The sequence below is a fragment of the Rousettus aegyptiacus genome, unplaced genomic scaffold, assembly GCF_014176215.1.
Source record: "Rousettus aegyptiacus isolate mRouAeg1 unplaced genomic scaffold, mRouAeg1.p scaffold_m13_p_16, whole genome shotgun sequence".
Classification (NCBI taxonomy): domain Eukaryota; kingdom Metazoa; phylum Chordata; class Mammalia; order Chiroptera; family Pteropodidae; genus Rousettus; species Rousettus aegyptiacus.
This window is the reverse complement of record NW_023416291.1, coordinates 16,991,169-17,018,875: the sequence shown is the minus strand read 5'-3', so window position 1 is coordinate 17,018,875 and position 27,707 is coordinate 16,991,169. Positions and strand designations below refer to the sequence as shown.

Here is a 27,707-nt window from a genome sequence, read left to right as displayed (position 1 = left end):
TTGGCATATAGCAATGCTATAGTTAACAAAAGATCAATTTTTTTGCCCCAACATGACTGTTTTTTTTTTTTTTTGCCAGATCTGCCACATGCTGAGCCTCAAACCAGTTTTCATTTCGATTCTTAGTGCAGTACTTCATATCAAGTCCTATTAAATTTATTATGCCAGTTTTGATCTATTATTTTAATCTTTGGAAATATTTTTGATTTATTAACCTTTCTGAATTTGTATACTTGGTAGAGTTCGTAAGCATACTTTAAATGCTTTTATTCAAGTTGATAAAATGTGTAAGAGTCAGAGCTGAGTATAATAATGTTCTATACGATACTTCCTCAATATTGATGAACATTTATTATTCGAGCTCATTTTTCAACCAGGCACGAGTCAGAATGGTCATACTATTCCCTAACCCTCATGATCACCTTCGGTCCTTTGCCTTTATACAGCGCAGGCCTCTGGCAAAGTTTTGTTGAATTGATTTGAATGTCTCCATTTGTGACTGGTCAGCATTTTGAGTCTTTGGCTCTCTGAAGGCTGAGTGATATGAGTTCTCCTCAGAGGACAACTCATATCACTCAGCCTTCAGAAAATTTTCCTCTACTAACTTCGAGCGACACTAAATCTTTAAGTAGGTCTTACAGCTTAAGTTGCTTGTATCACACATTTGAGCATGTAATTATAGGCTCCTTTGTGCTGTTATCTAAAGGTTTATACGGGTAGGTGTGTGTTTGTGTGTATGTGCTTGCATAACAACACCTATTGTTCTTTTTCTTTCGTCTTTTTTTTTTTTTTCCCCCTGTATGATGTTCTCTACACATTACATATCACTTGTAATGAGATCCCATTTTGGTGGTCACATTTGATTGATTCAAGGCTGGTCACTTGACCCAACCTGGAACAATCAGAATTCTTCCCTGAGAATTTTGGAAATTGAGAAAGAAAAAGCTAGGTCTATTTAGGAGCCTAATCTTGTGAAATTAAAAGCTTGGTGTTTTCCATGGCTGCTTCTGTGTAAGCAGAAGGTATGAGTAAATCCATCAGAGTGGGAATGAGACAGACAGAGACAGAGAGATGAAGCAGCTGTACAGAGAAAAGTAGCCGCTACACCTGAAAGGTTCTGATGGGATTTGAGTTCCCTGACCCAAAGTTCTCAAGACCCAGCCACATTCCTTAGCTCAGGACCCATAAGATGCATTTAGTAAATTCTCCTTTCCTAACCTACTTAAAACTGTTAGTTCAACATTCAAAATTGGAATTTTAGAGTCGTCCATTGGCAACTAAAATAGTGGATAGGAACCCTAGAATGGAAGATGAAATACAGGGTCTACTTGTGGCTGGATTTGACACTGCATGAATTTTATTTAGCTTACATGGTATTTAAAGAAAAATTAAAGTAGTATCCAGAATTTTAAAAATTTGGAAAATTTTCACACACTGGATTTCTGGCTTTCTTGAAAGGTCAGGGGATCTAACAGTACTAGGCTGACATCCTACCTGGCAACAGAGGCTAGAACAAGAGATCAGTCGTCTGCTTTGGAAGACGGAGACACTTCCTGTTTTGTTTTAGTGCTCACAGTCCCATATCTACTGGAAGACAAGGACAAAATCAGTTACCAGTTCACATCGCACGCTTACACATACACATATATAATATTTCTTAACAGTAGCTTCAACAATGAAAAAAATGAGAAATGAAAAACTGACAAAGCCATGTGCTTAAAGAAAAATTTCTTTGTGAAAGTAGAAGTTACTCCTATACTTGCTTTCCTTCTTTTACTTTACCTGCTTTGCACTCTTAAGAACATGAGACTGAAGAGAAAGGGGCCTCTGCAGAATGGTGAAGAGACAAGGCTTACCTAGAGAAATGGCTAATGACATTACCGAGAGCAGAAATGGCCAACGAATTGCTAGAGAAATTGGTACTTAACACTCGGTTTAAACTTGCTTACAATTGTAATTACCCTCCATTATCTTCAGTCTTCAGTAAATATGTTATATGTATTAAACTTAGGTTAAGGGTGTTTGGTGGCATAAAGGCATTTAGCTGAAAGCAATGGTTAGAAGCCAGGTGGCAAGTGAGGATGACTGAAACAGACAAAGATGTGAGAAAATTCAATTTCCTACAATATACTAGAAAAAAGTGACAAGATTATTGTGGGGTGTGGGTGATGGAACTAGGTGGAATCATTTTATTTGGCATTAAATGAAATTACTTGAATTACTAATGCATGACTTACTGCCCTATAATTTTGGTTTAATATTTGTCTCTTGGGTTTTGCCCTCAACAATCAGTTATCGACACTGTATACGTGTCTTGTATTCAGATTCCTGAGTGAGGTCTGATTGGCTTAATCAGTCTCTGTCTAGGACAAAACATTGTTACAGGCCAGAGGTCTTTTCTCAGATCCTCATATATAAGTTCTGGGCCAGGCTGCAGTTGGCATCTATTGGGTCAGATGTGGCTGAGAAGATAGGTTCTCCTGGGTAAGTTTCCTGCTGGTAAAGTAAAACTTTAATAGCACTATAGTTCCTATCATTTTACTTAATTTTGTGAAAGTTGCTATGTAAGTTCTTGTCCAACTCACCATATTTTTTTTTTTTTGAAGAAAGTAAGTTAATGAGTAAGAGTACCATTAATAAATTTAAAATATTTAGGATCAATATCCTAATATCTACTTTTAGCATTCATAAACTCAAGCATGATAATCATAATTACAGGATTAGTATTACTTTCACTTCATTTAACATTTCTTAAGCTTTGGTTAGAATGGAGACCAATATATTTACAATATGCTGGATTCAAAGATTGAAAAACTAAATCCTTTATGTCCAAGTGTTTTCTTATTTGATTTACCTATCCTCATTTTATATAAGCATGAATAAATGTTATCAGAAAGGACCACTTAAATGCTCCAATATTTATTTTCTAAACTAAGTATCTAGAAGAACACTTTCAGGAACACTTTGTTTGCATAAGAATTATCCAGCATATCAGCCATGGTATAAAACTTTTTATTTTAATTTTATAGAATGCTTTTAGTCCATTTAATTTATGATTGACCTGGCCTCACAATTTGTGTTTATTAGAGTATACACAAGCGAATATTGATTGTGAATGAACCATCACTGAGCCATCTTTTAACATTTTTGCTTTAAATGAGCAATGAAATGTGAAGCAATTTTGCATTAATATCTCAGGTACTCTTGTTGTTGAAGCACTGTTTTGTGTAGCTATAGTACATTTAGCTCCACCTCACCACCTGCCTAGTGTTTACCAATAATATTAATTAGTAATGCCTGCCCACCAAGTGAAAAATCAAATATTTGCAAGTTAAGTTGAATGATAGTATTTATGTCCAAGTTTAATGTGATATCCTCTGCTAAAAAGGCTCAAACAGTCCTTGCTATGTAGCATCTACCTGGTGGTGTCATTTTTCTATTAAGAATGTGGAAACTGGACATAGATAAGCGTAAATAATGTTAGACCTGCAATTGAGGAAGCAAAGAAACCACTAAGTAGCAGCTAGGACAAATGAGCTGCATAAAACTGTAAAACAAAGTGTTTGGTGACATGACAATTGCTTTGTAATTCATTGGCTGAATTCTGGAAAGAAATGGAGACTTTCTGGGAACTTTGAAAATGTGGTGAATCAACAGAGTGGGAAGAACCTATCTTGGCGAATTTTGAAGGGGGTGTGAGGAGTTGGGGTGGGAATAAGGATGAGGGTGAGGGTGCAGAGGTGGAGTTCAAAGTATGTATCATTTCTTGGTTTAGAGTTCTCCACAGATCATGGCGTTGTTTTAGTTTATTACATATCACGAGACAACTTCAACGATTATCATCATATTAAATTTAGAAGTATAATTTGGGACAAGAATATAAAGTGTTTACTTCTAAATGTTTTAAGCTTTTTAAAATAGAAAATGTCTGATTGTTAAAGAATATTTAATTCGTAAACTGCATTTGGCATGTTTTTCACCACACAGAATTGGGGCTACTTCATTTTTTCCCGCCAAATGTATTGTAGTCCAGTGAAGTGACACACGTTTTCTAGATCATGGTGGGTGTTTATTTTTTAGTTGACTTTGACGTACATAAACATATTTTATATATCATATTAGAAAGTAATAAGAAACCGCTTAGAAGGGAAAATAGTCTGAAGCAATGATACTTTTTCGGTGCATGGAACATACCTTAACCGCAGTTTTCCTTTTCGCCGTTTCTCTTTTTTCAGTTTCAATTACCCACGGTCAAGCGTGTTCAAAAAATATTAAATGAGAAAATTCCAGAAATAAACAACTCATAAGTTTTAAATTATACGCCATTCTGAGTAACATGATGAATTCTCGTAAGCTCTGCTCAGTCCCACCCAACGATGCGACTCAACCCTTTACGTCTTTACGCCACAGACGCTCTACGCTCCACAACCCAAAATGCTTTGCGACTGCACATGGATGCTCGGTGGACGCTCAGTGACCGCCCATGGACGCTCCGTGGCCATTAGTCACTTCATAGCTGGCTGGTTATCAGATTGTCATGGTATTGTCATGGTGACCCTTGTTTTACATAATAATAGCCCCAAAGCACAAAAATAGTAATGCCGACACTTCAGATATGACAAAGAGAAGCTGAAAGGTACTTCTTTTGAGTGAAAAGGTGAGTACGGTACAATAAAATATTTTGAGAGAGAGAAAGAGACCACAATTACATTACTTTTATTACAATGTATTGTTATATTTGTTCCATTTTACTTTTAGTTATTGTTGTTAATCTCTTACTGTGCCTAATTTATAAATTAAACTTTACCGCAGATATGCGTGTATACGAAAAAACGTATACATGGGGCTCGGTACTATCTGTGGTTTCAGATATTCAGTGGGGATCTTGGAATGTACTGCCTGAGGATAAGGGAGGACTGCTGTACTTGTTAGAAAATACACTTACATTCCTAGGCCAGACCTTGATGATAGCCTGATTAATGCAATATTTGAAAAAGTTTTCTAAAATCAAATTTTGGAACCCACTTCAATGCTGGCTCTTTAAAAATTTTTTATTGTAGTGAACCTGCATATTGCTTATTTTGCTCATTCTCCCCATTTGTATTTGCCCATTTTATTTTCTTCAAGGCTCTCTTCTTTTTTATTTTGAATGATTATTTGAAGTTTCACCTCCTACATCTAGACTTCAAGTTTTTAGCATAGTACTCCAGACACAAAATCATCCCTGGATAAATATTTGAGACCATTAATGATTGAGTGCAGTAAACTCAAAGAATTGAGTAGTTTAACATCTCTATGGTGTCTGAATTTTTTTACGTTCTGCTACAAATATCAAAAATGTAAAGATTAATTCTTTCAATTTTGTAGGCAGGCGCATGGACCTGCTAGATCTAGTCTTTGCTGTACTTCTAATGTAACTTGTTGCACAGTCATTTTTAACCTTATTGGGCTTGTTCCTTTATTAGTAAAATAATAGGAATTGGTTAGGTGATTTGCTGTAGTCTTATTGTGAAATTATATGATTCTATTTCAGACTAATTTCTCTTTCAATAATCTTTGGCCCTTTTTTGATGTCAAACTTTTTTTTTCTTTTGAGGTAGCTTCCTTTTGCTTTGGGGCTCCACAAAGGCTATGAGAGGTGCAGTTTGGCCTATTTTAGGGGCCAGCAGGTCTCGCTACAGTGCCCGAGTGAGAGGCCCTTGTAAATCAGAAGGGCAGTGTGAGATCATTGAGTACTTAGGGTGGGAGAAGTGAGGAAAAAGGAAGAGATGGAATCCATTGAGGATAAACTTTACTTGGGTCACAAGTTTTGTCCAGGACTCTTGTGTGAGTGATTTCTGTGGGACAGAAATTTGAGGAAGTGCGATAATGGAACCAAAGAAATGTTAAAGTCATTCTGCTTTTCTTTTGCCATAATAAAAACCTTTCTAGCCACTAGTACTGTATTGAACCATTTGAAGCTAGAGGCAAAAGGAAAAACAGTAATACTAATCCTATCTTTATTTAAAAATTTGATATATTGTTTATGCATATTTTTGCATTCTTATTTTTAAGAAAGTATTGTATTAAGACATTATTTATCTTGACTGATTACCGAGATAGTTTGGAACCTGTTAAATTTTTCACCCAAGGAGAATACCTCGTTTTCTTCATCTTCAAGAAAAACTTCGTGATTCCCATCTGCCCCTTGACCAGGTTGGTGATATGAGAAAAGGATTTACTTTTGGCTGCACATTGAGAATGTGTCCTCTAGCAAGGTTCTTGCTCTCTGAGGACTTTAAAAAACTCAGCTGAAACTCTTTTACTTGGGGGCACGTAGCAGGCCAAAAAAAGACGTATCGAGTGCAGTTTTCGAAAATGTCATCTGTGGTGCTTTTGATTGTAATCATGTGCAGTTCACATTTCTAGTAACCATTAAGTTGTATATGTACTGGAATTATTCCTGAAATTTTAAGACAAAAGATTAATGCAGAAGAAATTCTTTCTACAGGCAAAGGAAAACCACATCACTAAATGAGACAATCAATCTGCCACAAGCAGTAAGAGCAGCCTGCAATTGCTCTGGGGAATGACATGGGAAAACTTGTTAAAGGAGGAAAAAGACTAGAAAGGGTAACCACAGTCCTGTGAGGTGGAAGGATCTGGGTATTTAGGGGAACAGAGGACAACTCCTGAAATGTATGTAGGGTAACTAATAATAGGCCTTGGACTTGTTTCTTTCCATCCAACCAAAATAATGCTTTCCCACAACCCTAGCATGGAAAATAGAAATAATAAGGACTAGTGAACCAAAAGAAGAAATATGTACTTAATTATACATCTGCGTAATAAAAAAAAATAAATAAAAATAAAGCCAAGTGTTAGAATGAGGGCCATTTTGCAGCCCATTTATAAAAGTCAGCAGTACAGCATGACAGATGAAGGATTACACGGGCTGGCTCTTTGAGCTACAAGCCAGTTCCTTATTCCTTCCTTCTCTTTTGGGCTATTCTAAGGCTTAAAAAAAAAAAAAGTTACTTAAAAAAGGAAAAAAAAGTGCTTATGGGAATGTAAATGGTACAGCTGCTGTGGAAAACACTTTGGTAGGCCCTCAAAAAGTTATACAGAATTACTATATGACTATATGACCCAGCAGTTTTACTCCTAGGTATAAAGCCAAATGAATTGAATACAGGAACTCAAACGGACACATGTACACCGATGTTTATTGTAGCATTATTCCCGAGAGGCAAAAAATGGAAACAACTCAAATATATATCAACCAATGAAACAATCAACAAAATGTGGTATATTCATACATTAGAACATTATTCAGGCATAAAAAAGAATGGAATTGTTTTACATGCTACAGCATGGACAAATCTTAAAAACATTACACAGTAAATGAAATAAGCCAGGCACTAAGGGACAAATATTGTAATGGTCCCACTTATGTGAAATATATAGAGCAGGAAAATTTATAAACAGACATGAATTAGAGGCTACCAGGGGCTGGGGAAAGGGAAATGAGGAGGAAGGTATTGCTTAATGAGTACAGAGTTCCTGGTTAGGGCAATGAAAAAGTTTTGGAAATTGATATGGTGGTGGTTGTACCACACTGGGTGTTGTAATTATTGCCACTGAATTATAGACTTATAAATGATTAAAATGATAATTTCATATTTTATTACAATAAAAAGAAAATAAAACAAAGAAGGAAAAGTAGAAAAGCATAGATTTGAGTGACGTATAGTATTTCTGCATATTACCTAGTTAAAGCCAGCTCCTTACATTGGGAGCCACATTCTTAGTGGATTTTACTAATTCAACCCAGTGTCAGGGAGCAAACCATCAACATTCTCCAGAAAAAAAAAATTTCAGGTGTAAAAGAGGTTCTGGAGAAAGCAATTATTTGAGCCGTGAAACAGGTCCTTAATATGAATTAAAGTACAAATGTTGTCCGCTTTGGTCTCCCAACATGCTCTCCTCACTTAGGGTAAATTACATCCTCACAGTAGGACCACTACGCTCCCTGTTCTTCCTACACCTAAGTCAATAGCATCATCTCTTCGGAAGGGAGGGGTTGACCTTTGACATCCTTCCTGCAACTACTCTAATGTTTTCAGACAATTTTTATTCATGGTGGTCAAGAGTCTGAGGCTAAGGAAATGTAAAGCTTCATAGCTCTTCCAAATTAAAAATAGCTGGTATCTTTTTGGCACAGTTTTGAAACATTTGCGACTCTAAATGTCTGAATACATTAGAATGTGGAATCTAAAGCATTCACGCTATAGATTTTCTGTGATTAAGCTTAAAAAATAACAGTGCAGCAGATTATACTTTTTAAAAAAATCTAATTTAAATTTGATACGCTTTTATATGCAATAAGAATATTTGAGTGTTAGATAAGAAATTCTGCCTATCTTTTCATTAAATCCATGTTCTCCATATTAACCATTTGTTATCTTCTTTGGATTATTGTAGGTATTTAAAAGTATCACAGTTTAATTAAAAACATCTATTTTCCTAGTCCAGAGTGGACCTTCTAGCTGGCCGTCTGCCCAGATTTCACTGCATTCTCAGCTGCTACAAGCTGAGGGTATAGCTCATCATATTTGCTTGGCTACCTCACTCAGATTTGGACACCTAAGGAAGAAATGTGTCTTTCCTCTGGTGTTGGAAAATTTTACTCCCTTTGAACAACACTTTTATAATTTTCTCTTCAACATTTTCCCTGTTATTTTTAGCCCTTGTTATTTTTAGCTCTTTGCCAAGTCCCTGCATGTTTTTGTTCTTTTTTTTTTTTCTTTGACTGCTTTATGCTCTTTATGCTCAGAAAAGGTAAGGAGGATTTTATTACTAAGTGAGTCACTTTATCTGCTGCATGTATGGGGTCTCCACCTCAAGTGTAGGAACATGCTGGCTGTTATGTAGGTGAATGTATAAATACCTATACGTGTTTGTGTAGGCGTCCATCTCCATTCACTTCCTATGAAGAAACGGGAGCCAGAAAAAATAAGAGTGGGGTGGTCTGTGTGAGGTAGGTGCCACTTGAAACCAAATGACTGTATAAATAGTGCTGACATCTATACTTACATACAAACAATGACCTAATAATGCACCTTTTATGAAGATATTTAATTTGGGGCACATTTGAAAGTGTCATAAACGTGTATTAATCTATAGAGTTGTCATCTTTAAAATTTTCAAGTGTTTTATTGTTTTGAATACCTTACAACTCTCACTTTTGGTGTGATGTTTGGTTGGGTCTTGAGGTGATGAAGTACCTCCAAGTCTAACATAACCACGTTTAACTTCAAGGAGTTTTTAGACATGGCTTTGTATGCATATTTGTGTCAATAGCTTATTTAGCTACCTGAGTTATGCCTCAAGGATATGGTTGCTATAGGCCCAAATAATTGTGCTTCTAAGTGGCAATTCCTAGCCAAAGACAGATGTTGCCAAATGAATAAATGAGTGAATTTATGAGGAGATAATATTTAAAATGGTATGCATGCTTTCATTGGAGGGAGAGTGTGGGATGAAGAAATCTCTCTTAATCTATCATTGAAGTGAGATTTTTGGCAGGAGGGTGATAGGTAGCCGAAATATAAGTAGCCGAAAGCAGAATGATAGACAAGCAAATTTTTTGCATTCTAAAGAATGTTCTAGATTGCTAAGAGTCATCAGAAAGGGGTCAAGTAAACCTACTGTCTCTGGAACTGGTGAATTTATGCACATGCCCCTAATCCTCCCCATCTTGTTAGCTAGCCCCCCGCTCTGGTTAATTAGTGCTTATACTTTGATTTCGTCCACCTATTATTCATTCCTACTTCTCCTAACAACAACTTAAGTTTTCTTTGGGTGAAGGACCCCTACCATGATGAACTCAATATTAGTAGACTGTCAAGTAACGTTCCTATTCAACTCTTGTCTGAGGGGGTGAGCACGAACTCAAGATTGGGTTCTTTCTCCTTGATTTGCATTTTTTTCCTGAGTGACACAGGACAACTGAGTAGAACTGGAACTTGTTCTTTATAATAGGGGGTTGGTGGTTGTGGTAGTTGTGAAGGAATTATCTGTTCCTAAATTCCTAGAGCTTCCTGGATTTTAGTTTGTTTGTTTTTAATAAAAATCTTTCTTCCCCCTTGTTTTTTCTTTAATTCTAGTAGTAACCTCATGTTATGGCTAAACATTCCATTTTTTTTCCTCCTAAGCTAGCTAGAGTCGGTTTCTTTTGTTTGCCGTTGACAAAATCTAAGCGATACAGGTTCATTTTCTCAGTCTTACCCCAGTGGGGAGAGTTGTTCTTCAGCCCAGGCTCAGCCTTGGCAGGGAGGAAAGGAGAGGAAGCCAATCAGAATTCCTATTCTTTTTTCTGTTTGGATTAAAGGTGAAATTTAGTCTTCTTGCTTTTTATCTCTTCAAGTTACAAAGATAGATGAACTCCTATACTCAGAGCACTTTTCCTATTTTCATTTATTCTTAGTCTATGGTATCGTGATGCTCTGTGCTCTACCACAATCTCAGCTGGGAAAAACCCCTCCATTGCAATTTGAGTATATATATGCAGTGGTGACCTGCCCTGGTTCCTTTAAGAGCCCAAGAATAGGATCACACAGAGGGGCACCATCTCACCCTTTACATACACATATCTCCTCCTTCTCTTTGCTACTTTACTTGAGAAGGGGGAAGAATTGAGCCCATTCCTCCCTCAGATAAAAGGCAGATACCTGAGGATAGAGAAATATCAGCAATTACAGTGTTGAATACACACTTATTTATGATTCTGGGAATGCTTACACCTTCAGCATGCAAACTCCTCAGAAGTACTTACGTGTTTTTCGTTCAGTGCAATTTCAACAATTATGTAATATTACAAACATCAATTGAAAGTAAGATCCTACTCTGATGCAAATATTAATGAAGTAGTTAAGAAAACACAGGGAAGTAACAAAGGAAGTATGACTGGTGGGCAGATGGTTTCTGAAATTTTATATATATATATGTGTATATATATACACACACATATATGTATATATATACATACGTACATATATATATATTTGTGAAGCATTAGTTATTTTAAAAGCATTAATGCTGATCTTTTAAAATGTGGGTGTATAATTTAAGGTAAAACACTTTCATTGCACAATGCAGTTTACTTTGCCAAGTACTTAATTTATAATGACTTTTTTTCTCTTAAAATATTTTCTCAAATAGTTTTTAGTAATTTTTTATAAGTGGAGGAGGGGGTGTTTCTAGAAGATTCTTATTTCAAGACCTAGGAAAATCTTGAGAAAATTATCCAGAGCAATATAAAATTTTTTTTTGTTAAAGAATGCTTCCTTAAAAGCAAATTCTATGGTTTCTCATACAGACCCATTCTAAAGTTTATCAGCTGCTCTCTGTGAGACAGTTAATTTTAATTTTTGTTCTAAACATTGCATGTTTCACAGCTAAACTCATTTTCTTTTTCCTAAGATGGAGAGCAGTAGGAACCACATTCTGGGGAAGGCCTTTCACACGTAGGAAATGTCTAGCTGAAATTCTCTCATAATATGGATTTTAAAATAATTTTTTTTATAGGCATACTTTCTTGATTTGGAATAATCTCTCTGCCCATCTTCATACCTCCACATGTCTTTTAAGTGGTGGAGGTGGAGGTGGACACACTGGAACAGGGCTCCTAGTTCTGTATCCTGTTATTGTAATTGATTTTTAGATCACAATGGCATGTTGATGTTTAAACATCAATTTGATGTCCAAGCTGACCTCTAAATTGATTTCTGCTCTCAACTGATCAGTCCCAGCATGTGAGACCATCTGGCTGGTCACCCACATGATTGGCCACTAGAGTGGATTTGCCTCCTCATACTGCATTGGAGATGCAGCTGTGGGAAGCTGGTTTGTCCCTCGCTATCTTAACTGTCTCTCATAGAATTAATTGCTTCATGGAAAATCATCACTTTCCTTGCCAAAGCTGGTTTTTCATATGATGCACTCTGAACTGTGCTTCTTTGTTAGAGCTTCAGCTATTTTTATCATTGACATATAGAACATTAATTTTCATCGTTAGATATACTCCTCTTTTAGTGCACTCTCTTAAAATATTAGATTGGTTTTGACTGGTTTCTTAATTTAATAAACGCATCCCCATATGACAGAACTCTTTTCACGCCTTCTTGGATAGATGTCAACTGCACATTTAAGGTCTTTGGGTCTTTATTTTACCACTGAAGCTGAGAGACATGTGAACCTAGAATTGCCTCTATTTTTGTACCCAGAGGTTTATAATGGTCTTTAAGGAAGAATAGTTGTCAATCTTCTTGTGTGCTATATAATTTTATTCTACTGGCTCAAGTCTAGGTCTAGATTGTTCTATCCCCCTTTCATTTACCACCCCCTCCTATTTTTTGATGAGAATACATTATGGCACAGTCTTGTTAAAGTTGGGGCCTTGCATTTATCTCTTCCTCCTGACCCCCCAGATCTATTATTTTGTCGTGTTACAAAAATAGGTGAGTTCAATTAGAACTGTTCCTTGTAAATCATGCATTCTGATGCCTTTGAGGTGTTTGTGAATTTATCATATGATGACTTTTTTGGGCAATTTCTAGCATGGCTCATAGATTTGAAATATCTAGAAGTATTTCCTTTTGCAAATGTGGTCACTCTATTTATCCTATCCCTGTTTGTTTTTAAAAATAGAAATATCAAACATATACAGAAAAACATAAAGACTAATAAAATAAAAATATTGTTCCAGTTTAACTACGTAACAATTTTAAAATTCATTCTTCTGTTGATAGACATATGGGTTATTTTTTAATATTTTGCTATCATAAATAGCATACAGAGGACATTGCATATAGGTGTCTTTGGCTATCCCCCTGTAACAATTTCTCTAGGATATATCCCCAGGAATGGAAATTGCTGAGATTAAAAAACATATTTATAGTCAATTTTATTAAATATTATCAAATTTTTCTTTAAGATGTGCCAATTTATAACTCCAACAACAGTTTATGAGAATTCTTGCCTGGTACTGTCATACTTAAATTTATTGCTAACCCGATGGGTGTGAAATGGTCTTGCATTGTGGTTTTAATTTATATTTTCTAGTTTACTGATTGAGATGAACATCTTTTAATTTGTTCATTAGCCATTTATGTTTCCTTCTCTTTGATTTATATCTTTCTACCCTTTGGCTATTTTTTTTTTTAGCTTTTTTTCTCTTATTTTTCAGAGTTCTTGGTAAATTATGAATACCATCCATTGGTGACTCTATCTGTTATATATTCTAGTTTATAGATTTTCTTTTCATGTTTAGCTGTCTTTTGTTGCACTTGTTTTATTTTTTAAATGTAGTCTGTAGTGTAAATATTTTTTTATTGTTTTGGTACCCTGTTTTAGAAATCTTTTTCTACCCTAAAGACATAAAGATTGCCACTCCTTCTTATAAATGTTTTAAGTTGTTTTTCAATTTTTTTGTCAATTTTATTAAATATTTTAAACCACAGAGATTTTTGCATATGGGAGCCAAAACTTCTTAATTTTCCATACATTTAAACAATCGTCCACAATTGTTTATTGAATAGTCTTTTACTGAGTTCTTCTTTTTTCCCCATTGCACTAATTTGCCAAGATCCCATTGTCTTAATTATTAGAGTTTTATAATGTGTTGTTTTCTTGCTACTCTGTCAAGTCATTCCAGGTTGTTTTTAGTTTTCAGAACCTCCTCAGCTTTTATCGTCCCACTGCTTTTCTAAGTAAGTTTTAGATAAGGTTTTCAAGTTCCACAGAAATCTCTTTTGGAATTTTAATTGGAATTACATTAATTTATGTATAAATTTGAGCAAAATGAAAATCATTCTTGTTTAATTCTTTTATTTTTGCCATCCTTTTCTACCTTTAAATAATGTGGGGTTTTTTTTTAGATTTTATCCATATAAGGGCAACCTAATTTAAAAAATTTCTATGAATTTTTAATTTTTATTACTATTGTAAATGGGGTCTGTTGAAAACTATATTTTCTAATTGTTTCTGGTATGTGGGAATACTATAGATTTTATATATTACTCTTTTCTTCACCTCACAATTCTGCTGAACTCTTATAATTTGTCTATAGATTCTTTTAGGGTTTTCTAGGCTCAAAATCATGTTAATTATAATGTAATGACACTTATGCTTACTCTCTTCCAATCCTTAAATCTTTTGTTTTATTTTTCCTTTATTGCATTGTTTAGGACTTTCAGGACATGGCTGAACAGAACCAGTGGTAATAATATCCTTGTCTTATGTTTGACTTTTAAGGGAATGCTTCAGACTTCCCCTTGGTCGATATAATATCAACTCTTAAGTTTTTGCTACATATCCTTTTTAGGTTAATGAACTACTTTTTCTAGAGCTATTTTTCTAAGACTTTTGTTTTTGTTTTGTTGTTGTTTTTGGTCATGGGTAAGATGTTATCTAATGCTTCCCCCCCTTTTGTCTGTTGAGATGATCACGTAACTTTTTAAATCTATTAATTAATGTGGCTAAAATCATAAAAATATTTTTATCACACTTATTCATCCTTGTATTACTGTTATAAATAAAACATGGTCACATCTTTTTTAAAAAAACACACTGCTATAATGAAATGATAATATTTTGCTTAGAATTTTGTATCCATGCTCATAAGTGAGATTAATCTATAATTTCCTATCTTAAAATATCTTAATTTTTGTAACAAGGTTATCATCAACTTCATTAAATGAGTTGAGCACCACCACTTCCCTTTTAAGTTAGTAAAACAATTTGCATAAGATTAGAATATCTGTTTTCTGACTGGTGGAACTTACCTCTCCATTGTATAGGCATCTGGGCCTCTGGTTGTATTTTTACAATTGAATATAACCTTTTAAAAACTATTGTCACATTTATTAATGTCTCTATTTAAATTTATGTGTTATAGAGAATGATTTGTGTAGGTGCGTATGAAAATGCACCAGTCTATGACATAACTTTAATGTGAATATATAAAAATATGTAATACCATGTATGCTATTATGACAATTATCTAATCAGGGCATAATTTTTAACTGAGTCCTTGTGCAAATCCTGAATCCCTTAGCTTTTGGAATTTTTTTATATTCCAAGTGTATATGTTTAAATATGTTGGTGGCATGATAACAACAGCTCATATGTACTGGGTATGTTTCCTATGTTAGGAAGTTTACCTGTGTTTTTATATTCAGTACCTATAACAATCCTGTGAGAGATGGCTACGCTGTGAGACATGAATAGGGCCTTGGGTGGGGCTAGATGACTTCCATAAAGTCTCATGGCCAGTGAGTGGCAGGTTTGAGATTTAAACTCAATGCGTCTGAAGAAAAGCTGGTGTGTTTTCATAGCATCTTACCGGGACATGGATGACAAAGACAGAATCAGGTTTGATGATAAGTAATAAATTTTATTGCTGTTATTCTTTGAAACTGACACGTGTGATATAGGCCTGTAGGAAAACTGACTATGGTGAATATAAATACTGCTAGGGTCTCATATATTGCCAAATAGCCTATATACTGCGCAACTCCAGGGGGTACATTTATGTGGGCCCCAAAGTGAATGGTGCCTCTCAGGATTTATGCAGTGTGCTGGCTTTTAATACTGCAAATAGGCACCTGCACTGCAAGGTTTTGAGTAAAAAAAGAAACCATTCCAATGAGGGTATACTTACTTTGCAATTAGTAAAAGATTAACTGTATTATTGGGCTGAGTTTTGCGGTTCCTGTTAGTGTATGTAATAAAGCTTGTTAAGATTGTATTTTACAAAACTTGTGCTCGATATTTGCTGTTCTCAGTTTATTAACTCATGAAAAAAGGAGAAATATGTTTCAGATAAGTGTAGCTAATTAACCTCTAATTTTTTAATTGAGCATTGGCTATTATATTAAAGACAGAAATTAAAAAAAAAAAAAAAAAAAGCTCACAAGGCTTGATAATTTGCTCCTGAAAGAAATCTTGCAATGCAATGGAAAAAGGAAGCAAGGGCATTTTATTAAAGGAGTCCAGACTTAGTTCTCCATTTAATTATTTTTTCTTAATAAAATGCAAATTGGAGTTTTTAGTAACTAAGGATTAGTGATAAATAGAACAAGTGTGACAATTTATTTAGCCATGCTAGATTTGGAAATAATGAGTAGACTAATAAATAGAATTTCATAATATGAACATATTTTATAGGCACTGGAAGTAATGTAAGTTTTTTTCCTGAGAGTTTATATCTGGCCAATATTGTGCCCATTATATTTTATGTTTTGAATGCAAAACTTTTGTAGTATTTCTGATTTCCCCAGACACATTCATTCTTCTGTGCTTGTTTCCTCATTTTCCACTACACTTTTATGTCCTTTTCCCAAGATATATTTTATCCAAGTTCTTTCTTCACAGCAGTATCCATTCTCTTGGCTGGCTGTCAGTTATTTTTCTCCTCTCAAAGTCATTTCAGTCATTGTTCTTTATGCCTCTCTGAGGAATAAAAAAGGGCTGGTCTCTGAATTATTATTTCTCTTTGAAGCAAGGAGAATGCAGAGTGTGCTAAAAATCACTTTAACTTAATAGGTTCCAAAAAAAAGTGAATTCAGTTTTTCTCTCCTTTGCCATTAAAAATTTTATTTGCCCCGTCATTTAAACTTTATAATAGATTACAGAAACTTTTAACTTTTAAAATGACACGAACACTTGGCACTTTATAGAGTCACCTTTAGGCAATGCATAAAAATAATGTTTCTCTAACTGTGGTAAAATCTTTGACTTCTCAAAACAAATGTAATAATGCAATGTTTCTACATGAAGAGAAGTTTTAAGTTCACTTTCCCCCTGCTTTAGGCTTTTAGAAGCTCTGTGTATATTCCCAGGGAAGATCTTGAAGTCTTCTTTAAGTATTACACACACATGCACATATGCGTGTGGCCCCCAACTTGCACCTTCCAAAAGTTAATATGTTGACTCATTTACTAGACTGTAGAATACATTTCCTTATAATAACCACAAGATGGGGGGTGGTTATGTTCCGCTAAAGCCTATTCAGCCCAAATATCATTATTGTATCACTGTGTCTAACATCCATTTATGTTTCCTAACACCACATTTTGAGATTTGGTAGTAATGATGGTTATGGAAATGGGGTGGGCAAGGCCTGTCAGTGACATCTTCCTATGGAATGACCTTGGACTCCAGTGTGAAAAGAGAGTGGTGAAGACAGGCTAGAGTCAAAATCTGAGTTAGTCACAACTAGCTACATATAACCTTGAGGTGCTTTCACTTGGTATTAACATCTAGTATTAAACATCACATATTTTGGGGAAATACGATAATCTGAAAAAAACCAAATCCACATGGGAACCTCCAGTTGTAGTGAAAATTTTATTTTAACAATTAGTATACTGTAGGAAGATGGGTTAAAAGGGGTCAAATATGTTATGACAGAAAGAAATCTAACTATGGACAGTGAATGCAGTAAATTTGCCTTACTGTTGAATTGTACAGCTGAAACTTACGGGATTTCATTAACCCATGTCATAATAATAATAATAATAATAATAATAATAATAATACCATAAACAAACACATAAGTGTATAACATAATTTAACAAAAATGTAATTAGGATTTCCTGAGTGAAATATTTCTATTTTCAACGTTGACCACAAATTCTCCTTTGATTTCTTTTTATAGGCAATCTGTTATAACATTGGACTAAAGAACACAATTTTTTATTGCCTCATTCATAAAGAAATCTGAGAGAGTAAAGGATAAATGGAGTATTCGTTTTTTTTTATTTTTCAGCCTGCCTTTTCTCTAGGTCTGCTTACCCCATTTTCCTTGTGGAGTCTAAAGTGTATCTGTATCGAGATTTGGGATCATTAAACTTTAATCTCTAGAATTTCCTCTCTACAGTTCTTTCTTTCTCTCCTGCTCTTCTCTTGTCTTGGCATTCTGTTTTATTTATTTTACTTGATTTATTTGTTAAAATTGGCTGTCTGAGTATTATGTCTGTATATAATTTAATTAGGTTTCTCTATTTTTATTTTGTACATTGGAGTTAGGGATTTGTGAAGTTAATATACAGTTATGTAAAAAAGTCAATGCAAATTTTCTTTCTTTCTTTTTTCCTTTCTTTCTCTTCTTTTCTTTTCTTTTCTTTCTTTTTTTTCTTTCTTGGGGATATATGACCTGAATAGTACCTGAATTTCTCAAAATAGTTATAGCAATAGTACATTTGTGAAGCTGGTTTTGTTCTACATGGACAGTTTAGCCTTCATCTCAATCTAAATTCTATATTTCCGATTCAATCTGCCCTTCTCCTAAAAGATACATCACAGAGCATCTACATGCTACTTGAAATGAAATCCAAAAAACCGGTAATTAAACTTTATTACTATTACTTTACTAATCTTTTATGAGGAAAAGATCAATGAGAAATAAATTACCATCAGAGGTTTATTCAAGACAATTAAAAATAGCAATCTTTTTATTCTCATACAGTAGACATTGCAATCTTTTTAATCTCATACAATGATTTGATTGAAAATATTTGACACTCAATTAATTTGCATCAGGTAATTTAGGGTGAGGGGAAGACACAAGCAAGGTATGAGAATCAAGAGGAAACCAGAACTATATGTTGGCTCAGAATCTCAAGTAGCTCCAGAGATTTGGACAATGGAGTCTATTGATTTTGAGTCAAGAGCTCTGCTATTAATGTAGCTACTTTTCATACGTCTGCTTCATTCTCCTCTGTTGACTGTATTCTTCACCCTCCATTCTCTTATATATCTTTTCTCTACCTTTTACATTCTACTTACTCATAATTTTGGCATACTTATGGATTTGGCTGTCACAGTTTCCTCCATCCCACATTTTTCTATGAAACTTCAATGGCTTTCTCTGACAGCTGTAATAGTGGTTTTTTGTTGTTTTGTTTTGTTTTGTTTTTAAACAAGTTTAAATTTCCTAAGATAGAGGCTGATTTTTTATTCATGTCAAAGCACATTATAGATTGCTGGCTAGACTGTGGGTCGACTTCTTATAGGTCAAATGATCACTGGTCCAGTCAGCAGGTACTGCCTTAACTTCAAAATGTAGCTTCCTTGGGCTGCCACTGTGCAGAGGCTGTAGGCCTGGGCAGTTTTAGTATTAGGGACTGCTGACAGGCAGGCACCATGATTAACAAATGGAGCTACTTGTACAGTCTTCAGTTTTTTCTTTATGAATAATCTAATTCCCATTGCTTTCATAACAATGACCTAAAAGCTCCCGATTCTGAAGCTCCTCAACATCCAGAAAACAAATTATATTCAGTAGAGTTTTGGTGTTAAGTGTATTTTAGTATATTTTAATAGTTTGAAAGCTGATAATTTCTCTATAGCTTTATATGGTAAGTCATAATTACCCCAAACTATTTCTATTTATTAGGACATGCCAATTTCAACAAAAAGCAATGATCTCTATACTGAGAAATCTTGAAGTTTTAGAAAGAAGTTTTTTTATTTTCCCTCAGCTGTGAAATAGTGGATGGCAAAAAACTGTGGCAAATTATCTTATGGATCTTTACTGTGTACGTTTTTTCCTTTAAATTTTTGGTAAGAATCAATCACAATTTCTATTAATCTCTAATCAGTTGTCAAAAATATATCTCTCATTATATATTAGGAGGTAAAATCTTCTTGGCAAAATGTTAGATCTATTAAGCAGTGGTAAACTTTCCATTAGAAATAAAGTCATGCCAGTAGGTGTGATCACACGAGGTATATCTGGAATATTCTTATACCTCAGTTTAGTAAGGATTCATTCGTGTGTCAACGATCTGGTTATAATGTCATTAAAGTTCTAGAAATAAACACTTTCCGGTTCTTACTACTATGAAGAACATTTGTCTTCTGAGCCTTCATTTATATTCACAGAATACTGTCACTTTTGCTACTGTGGTAAGTTTAAATTGCTCAGTGAACAATCCGATTGGCTGCTGAAGGAGCAATGAAGACTATAGAGCCCAGGAGCACGGATTATGGAATTCAGATAGTTCAAGTGCCTTTAGGTACTGTGAGATGGTCACAAAGCATTGCTTAAATCCGGGAAATATAGTTACTCTTTCTGATGTTTATTTTTATACTCTGAAAGATGAATTATATGACAGAGATGTCCTTAAACGTCAACAAATTATATCCATTTGGAGGATTGGACTGGTGGGCCAGAGGGTGGTTAGAAGAGAATTACTATTAATCGTCTGTTATGTACCATGCATTGTGCTATACGTGTCTATGAAATATTTATACTGCTTAATTTATAATGAGAAAGTTGGCTTAAATACTATATCATGCCACACAGTTCTTAAATGAAGGGCCTAGGATGCAAATCCAGGCACGATTCTTTTGTCCATGTCCAGAGTTCATAATTTATTGATGAGTTGCTGCTGCTTTACTTTGACTCCTTTCTGATATGTTTCTCAATTAATGATGGTTTCTTCAGCTATTTAATGATAAATTCAATATTCTAGCAGGTATAGTCAGTGTGCACTGGTGAGGAAGGATGAGATGGAAAAGTAACTTAGCTGTAGACTTCTGGACTGTTAAGAACTCTCAAAGCTTTTAGCTTTAAATACTAGGAAAGGAGAATGCGTATTTGGCACTATTTCTAGGCCCTCCTGCTATGATTGTTGGGTAGAATGGGAGGGTAGTTGAGCAAAGCTTGTGATGGAGAAATGAAGACAGGTTTTCAGTGGGATACCTGGCTCAGTTTCTATACTATCTCAGAGCAGCCCACCAATTTCTAAACCTTATTGACAGTCTCGATTTTATGGAGTATACTATGAAAAAAAAAAAAAACAAAGCATAAATAAAGATGTTAAGGATCAACAGCCTTTAGGAAAATGAAGCAAAGTATCATAATCATCCATGGTTTCGGGGCAAAGCCTCTTTAATTTTTTTTTTTCATGAAATTTAGGTTAATTAAACTTTTAAGGCTAAATGCATTGACCACTATACAAGTTCAATTTTATACTACTTTCTAAAAGTATGAATAATTTTTAGTTTTATGTTTTATTTTTTACTGATCTTATATTTTAGAACAAATTTCCAATGATATTCAGCTGTAATTTGGTAACATCCCGGAGTGAGTCCAATGATATAAAAATTCTTGAAAAAAAGTAAACGTATGCTTGAATATGGAATTGGTAGATATAAAAAAAAATAAGTAAACAGACTTGATATAAATATCATTATTAGAAATTCATCTAAATATCCATTTTTTTCAAGAGCACATGGAACAGTCTCTAAGATAGATCATATGCTAAACTATAAGACACTCCTCGACTGTTTTTAAAAATTAAAATCATGCAGTTTTATGATCACAACTGAATTAAATAAGTTATTATTAACAAAAGAATCTTGAGAATCCTGAAACATTGGGAAATTAAACAATATGCTCTAAAAAACATATCTTTTAATACCTATATTACAAAAGAAATGTCTAAATTCATTGATCTCTACCTCCACCATTCAAAGCTAGAAAAAGAACAATTAAAATGAGTAGAAGAAAGAAAATAATAAATAGAAGAAATTGGCAACATAAAAATCAGACAAACATTAGATAAAATAGATAAAACCAAAGAGTGGTTCTTGGAAAAGACTGATATCATTGATTAAAATCTGACCAGATCAGTCATTAAAAAGCAGGATAAATCACCAATATCAAAATTGAAAGAAGGGATATTGCTACAGGTCCTGTAGACTATGAGAAGATAATAGAGGATATTTGTAAACAACTTTATGCTAATAAATGTGGCAACTTAGATGAAATGTACAAATTCTTGAAAGACATTAATTACTAAAATGAACTAAAAAAGAAATTGAAAATAAGAATAGATCTATATTAAAGAACTTGAATTCATAAATGGAAACCCTGCTTCAAAGATAACTTCAGGCCCAGATAATTTTACTGGCAAATTCTATAAAACATATAAGAAGGGAATATTCCTAATGAGGCTAAACTCATTTTATGAGGCCAACATTACCCTAATATCAAATCTAGACAACATTACAAAAACACTACAGATCAATATCCTTCATGAGGATATATTCAAAAGTCCTTAACAAAATGTGAACAGATATATGTTAGAATCACTGAGTGGTGTTTATAGCAGAAATGCTAATTCTCCTTATATCTAACCTAGCTAAAGGAGACATTTAAGTTGGTAGAAAACTTCAAAAAAAAAATAATAAATGAAAGTGTAAGTTTAAAATTGTTCGCTTTTAAGTATATCTATAGGTTTAATAAACTTATAAAGTTTCACAGACACAATTCTTGTTTAATTACTCCTAAATATATATGATGTATTTCTTGTCCCTTGTTTTTCCTAGAACCTTTCATTTAGCATTGGTTTTGTGCCCTATTTGACAAAAGATTTAATAACTATGGAGAAGAAAATGGAGGAGAGTAAAAGAAAAGTTTTAAGCTGTCACCTGCTTTCTGGCCTCAGAAAATTTTTTTATTCGAGGCACATACTGAAAAATATAGACTTTTTAAAACTGAATAATTTTTCAATTTAAGGTCACACACTGAACGGACACATGTATTTTAAAATTAAAATTATAGTGTTTGTTCATGGGGAACAATTTATGCAATGTAAATAAGCAAATCCCATGACTGGAGGAAACCATTATCAAGCTCTTGATAAAACCATCTCTACTCAGGATGATAGATATGTTGATGGAAAGAGAACAGAAGAGAATCGATAATTTGTGAGTTCTGATGTGGGGAACATTGCTGTAGGACATTGGGCAAGTGGCTTAATCCCTTTTGGCTTCAGGTTTTTCATCTATAGAATATTTCTTTCAATTTTAAGTATACACGAATCCAAGTTCATCATTCTTGAAGCCATAGAAATAAAAGTACATTCCATACTGAACAGAAGGTGGCAGTGTTGCTGAAGAAAAGGCCTAGATTTTAATCCCGGTATATTCAGGTGGATTGCTACAAGGCATTTGTACTTTGATAAAATTAGTACTATAGCAAATTAGTGACAAACCACTAATTTAGCAGGATTAAGATATCCTGTTACAGCAGTTATATGTTTTCCTGAGGTTGATAACATCACTGTATATGACATTGCTTGACTGTGAAATGAGACAATCAAATAGGATCACTTAAGCTCACATAAATATAGAAGTCATGCTAAGCTCAGAGCTTTCAAGTGAATAATAATCATTGTTATTATTGGTCTCAGGTATTCTAAAAGAATTTGCCTGGTTTTTAAATGATGATTTCCCTGTACATATTTGCAGTTTGGCATGGATATTTTTAGTGAGGCAAAGTTTTTCATTTTTTGTTTTCCAACTTTTTGAAATGAAGAAGCACTCAAGCATATGTGTTTTAATGGGCTTTAGACAGCTTATCTTTAACACTCAGTAATGGAATTTAATAATTCTGTCTTTGTTCTCTGTCTTAAAAATATTTAATGAGTTAAATGCTTATAGTGAGGTTAAGATATGAAGTTAAATTTATGATCTATTATTTGTTTATCAGGACATACAAGAAGAATATCATTCAATAAAGCAACTAATTATAAAAGTATTTGTTAAATCAGAGTTTGTTTAGACTTTTTAAATATATCTTACTTGGGTCAGGTAGAGCCTTCACTCAGAATCCTGCAGGTTCCTAAATTAGGTTTATTGCTTTTTATTGGTATACTCCTTCTCCCTTAGGATTTCTGGAAATATCTGCTATATGGAACAGATAATCTTCCAACTCAAATTGTCTTTCTGTCCTTCTGTAGAAAGTTTGGGAAAGTTTTAACAGAAAAAAATAAAACCAGCCATTCCAAAGATGAAGCATGCAGATTACATGTTAGTGTTGACCTCTTACAAACCCTTGTTTGTTTGGGTTTGTGTCATTTTCATGAGGTCCACAGGCAGTAGGAAGAAACTGGTGTGGGAGAGTGGGGCGGGGGGCTCTCTAGTTGTGATAGTCAAAGCCTCCAGTCCTCACACTGCTGGGGCTGCCCCCCTCCCCAGTGGTCAACCTGCTTCCCAGTTGCTGTAGCTTTTTCTGCCGGAGGGCTGGAGTCCTTGCCCTTCCTCAATTACCTGCTCCCACTTCAGGATTTTTATAGTTGCTGTTGGTTCTGTCTGGAATGTTTTTCCCTCTGATAATCACATGAGTGTTTTGCTTTGTGTTTCCAAATCTTTTTTATTCTACTGTCTCTTTCTCTGTGAGGGCTTCCCCGATTATCCTGTTTGGAATTACTATACCTTTCCCCTTTTCCATTTTAGTTTCCTCTGTAGCACTTACCACCATCTAACAACTACAAACATTGTATTAATTTTGTTTATTGTTTTAATTTTGTTTATTGTTTGTCTCCCTACACTATAATGCAAACCCTATGAGGGCAGGAAATTTTGTCTATTTTGTTCATTGTTGCATTTACAGTGCCTAGAAGAAATGCCTGTCAGACAGAAAGATGTAATAAATATTTGTTGGATGAAAATAGGATTGAATTTCCTTAATGGAATTTTCCAAGTCATTAGAAAACTTTTCTTCTTTATTCATTTTCTTTGAAATTATAGAAGGAGTGCAAAATGCAATGAGGCAGCATGCATGCTTTTAAAGCATGACAGACATTTTAAAACTATTTTGTAAAGATTCCCAATATTCATAATGCAACCAAAGCCAATTCTAGTGTTCTGTATCATTAAATTATTTGCCTAGTAAATATATATATACACACACACACACGCACGCACACACATACACACACATATATTAAGCCTATACAGTAGGATATAAAGTCAATGCTTATACTGCCATATAATACACACACACACACACGCGCGCGCGCGCACACACATATATATGTGTGTGTATGTGTGTGTGTGCGTGTGTGTGTGTGTGTGTGTTATATGGCAGTATAAGCATTGACTTTATATCCTACTGTATAGGCTTAATAATAGATTCATTTTCAGGTATAGATTAAGATCAGCTTAGGTCTTTTTGCATCTTTTCATCAATGAGATTATTATTCTTTGTTCAGTATTCCCTCTAGCAGGCTACAATGATTCTTTGGCTGCCAGGTTACTAGGTAACAATGTCAGGAGGTACTGGTCATTTTCACTGCCTTTCTTTCCCTCTTCTGACAAAACTTGAAAAGTGCAAGAAGCACTGCAAATATACTATAGACGACTGGTCAAAGTGTGCTTCCTCTGAGGTGCTTGTCTAAGTTATGTGCATAAGGGCTATGCAAGTTAAACATTTGCACTTAAAAGTATTCTGATGGTGCTTTATCGGACACTCTGAATTCAAAACCAAACCGGTCAACTTTCTTTTCCTCATAAATACCATTCATAAGTTGGCCTTATTCCAAGATTCCCTTTTGTCATGAACAGACCTTTTAATTTTCATACATTCAGGTTTCTCCATTTTTTAAGGTTCAGTTCAAAGATCACTCCTTTTTTTGTTTTTGTCCCTGACTTTCCCAGATAGAAAGGGATATTTAATTTCTCTCTGCCACCAAAGCACTTTGACTATCTCTTTGTTAGATGTTAGTCTTGTATTTTAAAGAGTTTACAGGCCAGCAGAAGGATGAGACATATACACTAATAACTTTACCACAAGGTAGAGGTTGAATTCAATATCTTTTTAGATAATCAGATAAAGTCATATGAGCATTTAGAGACAGAGCAGTGGCCTCTCACAGTTTTATGGTAGAGGTAGTCTTGGACCCTTGAGGAATGGATACCATTTGGAGGGCTGGGAGGAGGAGAAATAAAAGACTTGCCAGGGTAAGGGACAGGGAGAGGCATGGGAGCAGGCAGTCTTATAAGAGACAGTAATTGGTTCAGTGAACGCAGTCTAACAAAGTCTATCAAAGGCAGTTTAATTGGAGCTAGGACTGGGAAGGTGGGACTGGCCAATTATGAAGGACTTTGAGTGCCAGGCCAAGGAATTTAGTCTTCTTTGGGAAATGGAGAACCATTAATGTTTTTGACAGCGGAGCAATATGGACAGAGATGTCCATAAGGAAGATTAAACTAAACCCATGCACCTGTAGGATGGCTCAGAGGGCAAGGAGACTGTAGTGGAGGAGATGGCTGTAGCCATCAGATGGCCAGATAGATGATCGAAGCATGGCTGTCGTAGCAGCAGTGAGAAAAGGAAGCCTGGGATGGTTAATTGCCATGGCTGAGCTGGAATTGACAGGACTAGACAACCGATTGGTTGAGTGAAGGGTGGAGGTGTTGTGTCCAGGTTATTGGTAGGATGGTGTTCATTAACAAAACAAATATGTAGGTCTTCAGGTACGCAGAAGGAGCAGTGGGCTTTCCTGAGGAAAGGACAAAACGTTGAGTCTGAGGCATTTCTAGGAGGTCATCGAGGAGTGAATATCTAGTAGGTTATTGGATGCCAGTGTGTCTGACTTCATGAATATTATTAGGCAAGCAACTTCAAGTGAGGAACAGTGTTCTTTCATTTTCAACTTTCATCTCTCCTGAGCCCTAACACAGTGCTGAGTACTTTGTAGGTGCTCGTGAAATTCCCATTGATCGGGTGGTTAAAGTACATTAAAGCACTATGCCTTTATTAGTTAACATTCCTTAAATGAATGTATCAGTTCCATAAGAACTAAGTCCTCAGGGTAGAAAAGAAAGGACGGATACTTTCTGCAGGGAGGAAATGAGAAGTGAAATTGTGAAGTGAGCACCAGTGACCAGTCCATTACAATGGTGAATTTGGGACAGATGTGAAGCACGGGCTGGAGGGAAGGTGGGGAAGAATAGTGCTTGGCAGGCAAAAATGACAGCTGTTTCCTATGTTGAATGAATAGGGAATTTAATTCACAGTGTCATCTGTCTTCAGTTAAAAAAAAAAAATGAAATTTCAGTGTTACAGCAACTAATAGGCTGGGAGTCAGGAGACTTAGCTGCCTTCCCTTAACTGGTTACATGGCCCAGAACAATCTTTTAATCTTCCAGTACCTCTTTGTGGAAAGAGGCTCTGGATCCAGAAAAATTTGGATTGAATCTTGACACTTTTATTTACTAGCTGTTGCCCTTAGAAAACTTATAACCTTGCTGATCTTAATTTCCATCTTTGTAAATAGATCTATCATGACTTCATGCTTTTTAAAAGAATAAATGAAGTGATGAATAAAGTAATTGGCACATACCGAGGTTGCAGTCAATATTATCCTCTTTCCCCTTTTCTTCATTTTACAAATCTATGAAATGGTAGAACTGGACAAGATGCACTGTACATCCGTCTCCCTTCCCCTGCTTTTTTTTTTTTAAGTAATAATTCTGTGAATTCTTGAAATCCTTCCTCCCACTTTCCTGCCAAAAGTTTACAAGAATCATAATTTAATGCTGCCAGGAAAATGAGTCAAATAAATGACTTCCTTTTTTCCTCCTCCTCTGGCATGATGGTGGTCCCTCTGTTACCCTACCTCCCCTTTTTCTCTCTCTTCAGAAGGATGCATCTTAAGCCTTCTAAAGGGAGACTACAACTGGACCTTTCAAAATATTTCTAAATGAAAGTAAGACTTCTTTTCTTTTCTTTTATTTCCTTTTTCTTTTCTTTTCTTTTTTCTTTTCTCTTCTCTTCTCTTCTCTTTTTTCTTTTCTTTTCTTTTTTTTTTTTTTTTTTGTATTGGCCAACAGGCTAATAAAGATGTTGGCAGGACAAAGAAAAC

At 34.8% G+C, this 27,707-nt stretch overlaps 1 protein-coding gene across 3 annotated transcripts in view; it reads left to right on the top strand.

Annotated features, from left to right (window-relative positions):
• IQCM (IQ motif containing M) overlaps positions 1-27,707 on the top strand; it is a 412,415-nt gene that overhangs the window by 29,726 nt on the left and 354,982 nt on the right. For 2 of the 3 annotated variants that reach the window (XM_036234284.1, XM_036234285.1), the window contains exon 3: positions 4,236-4,657. The exons of the other annotated variant lie outside the window; for it this stretch is intronic. The gene's annotated coding sequence lies outside the window, so the exon portion shown is untranslated. The remainder of the gene's footprint in view (positions 1-4,235; positions 4,658-27,707) is intronic. 3 annotated transcript variants of the gene reach the window in all.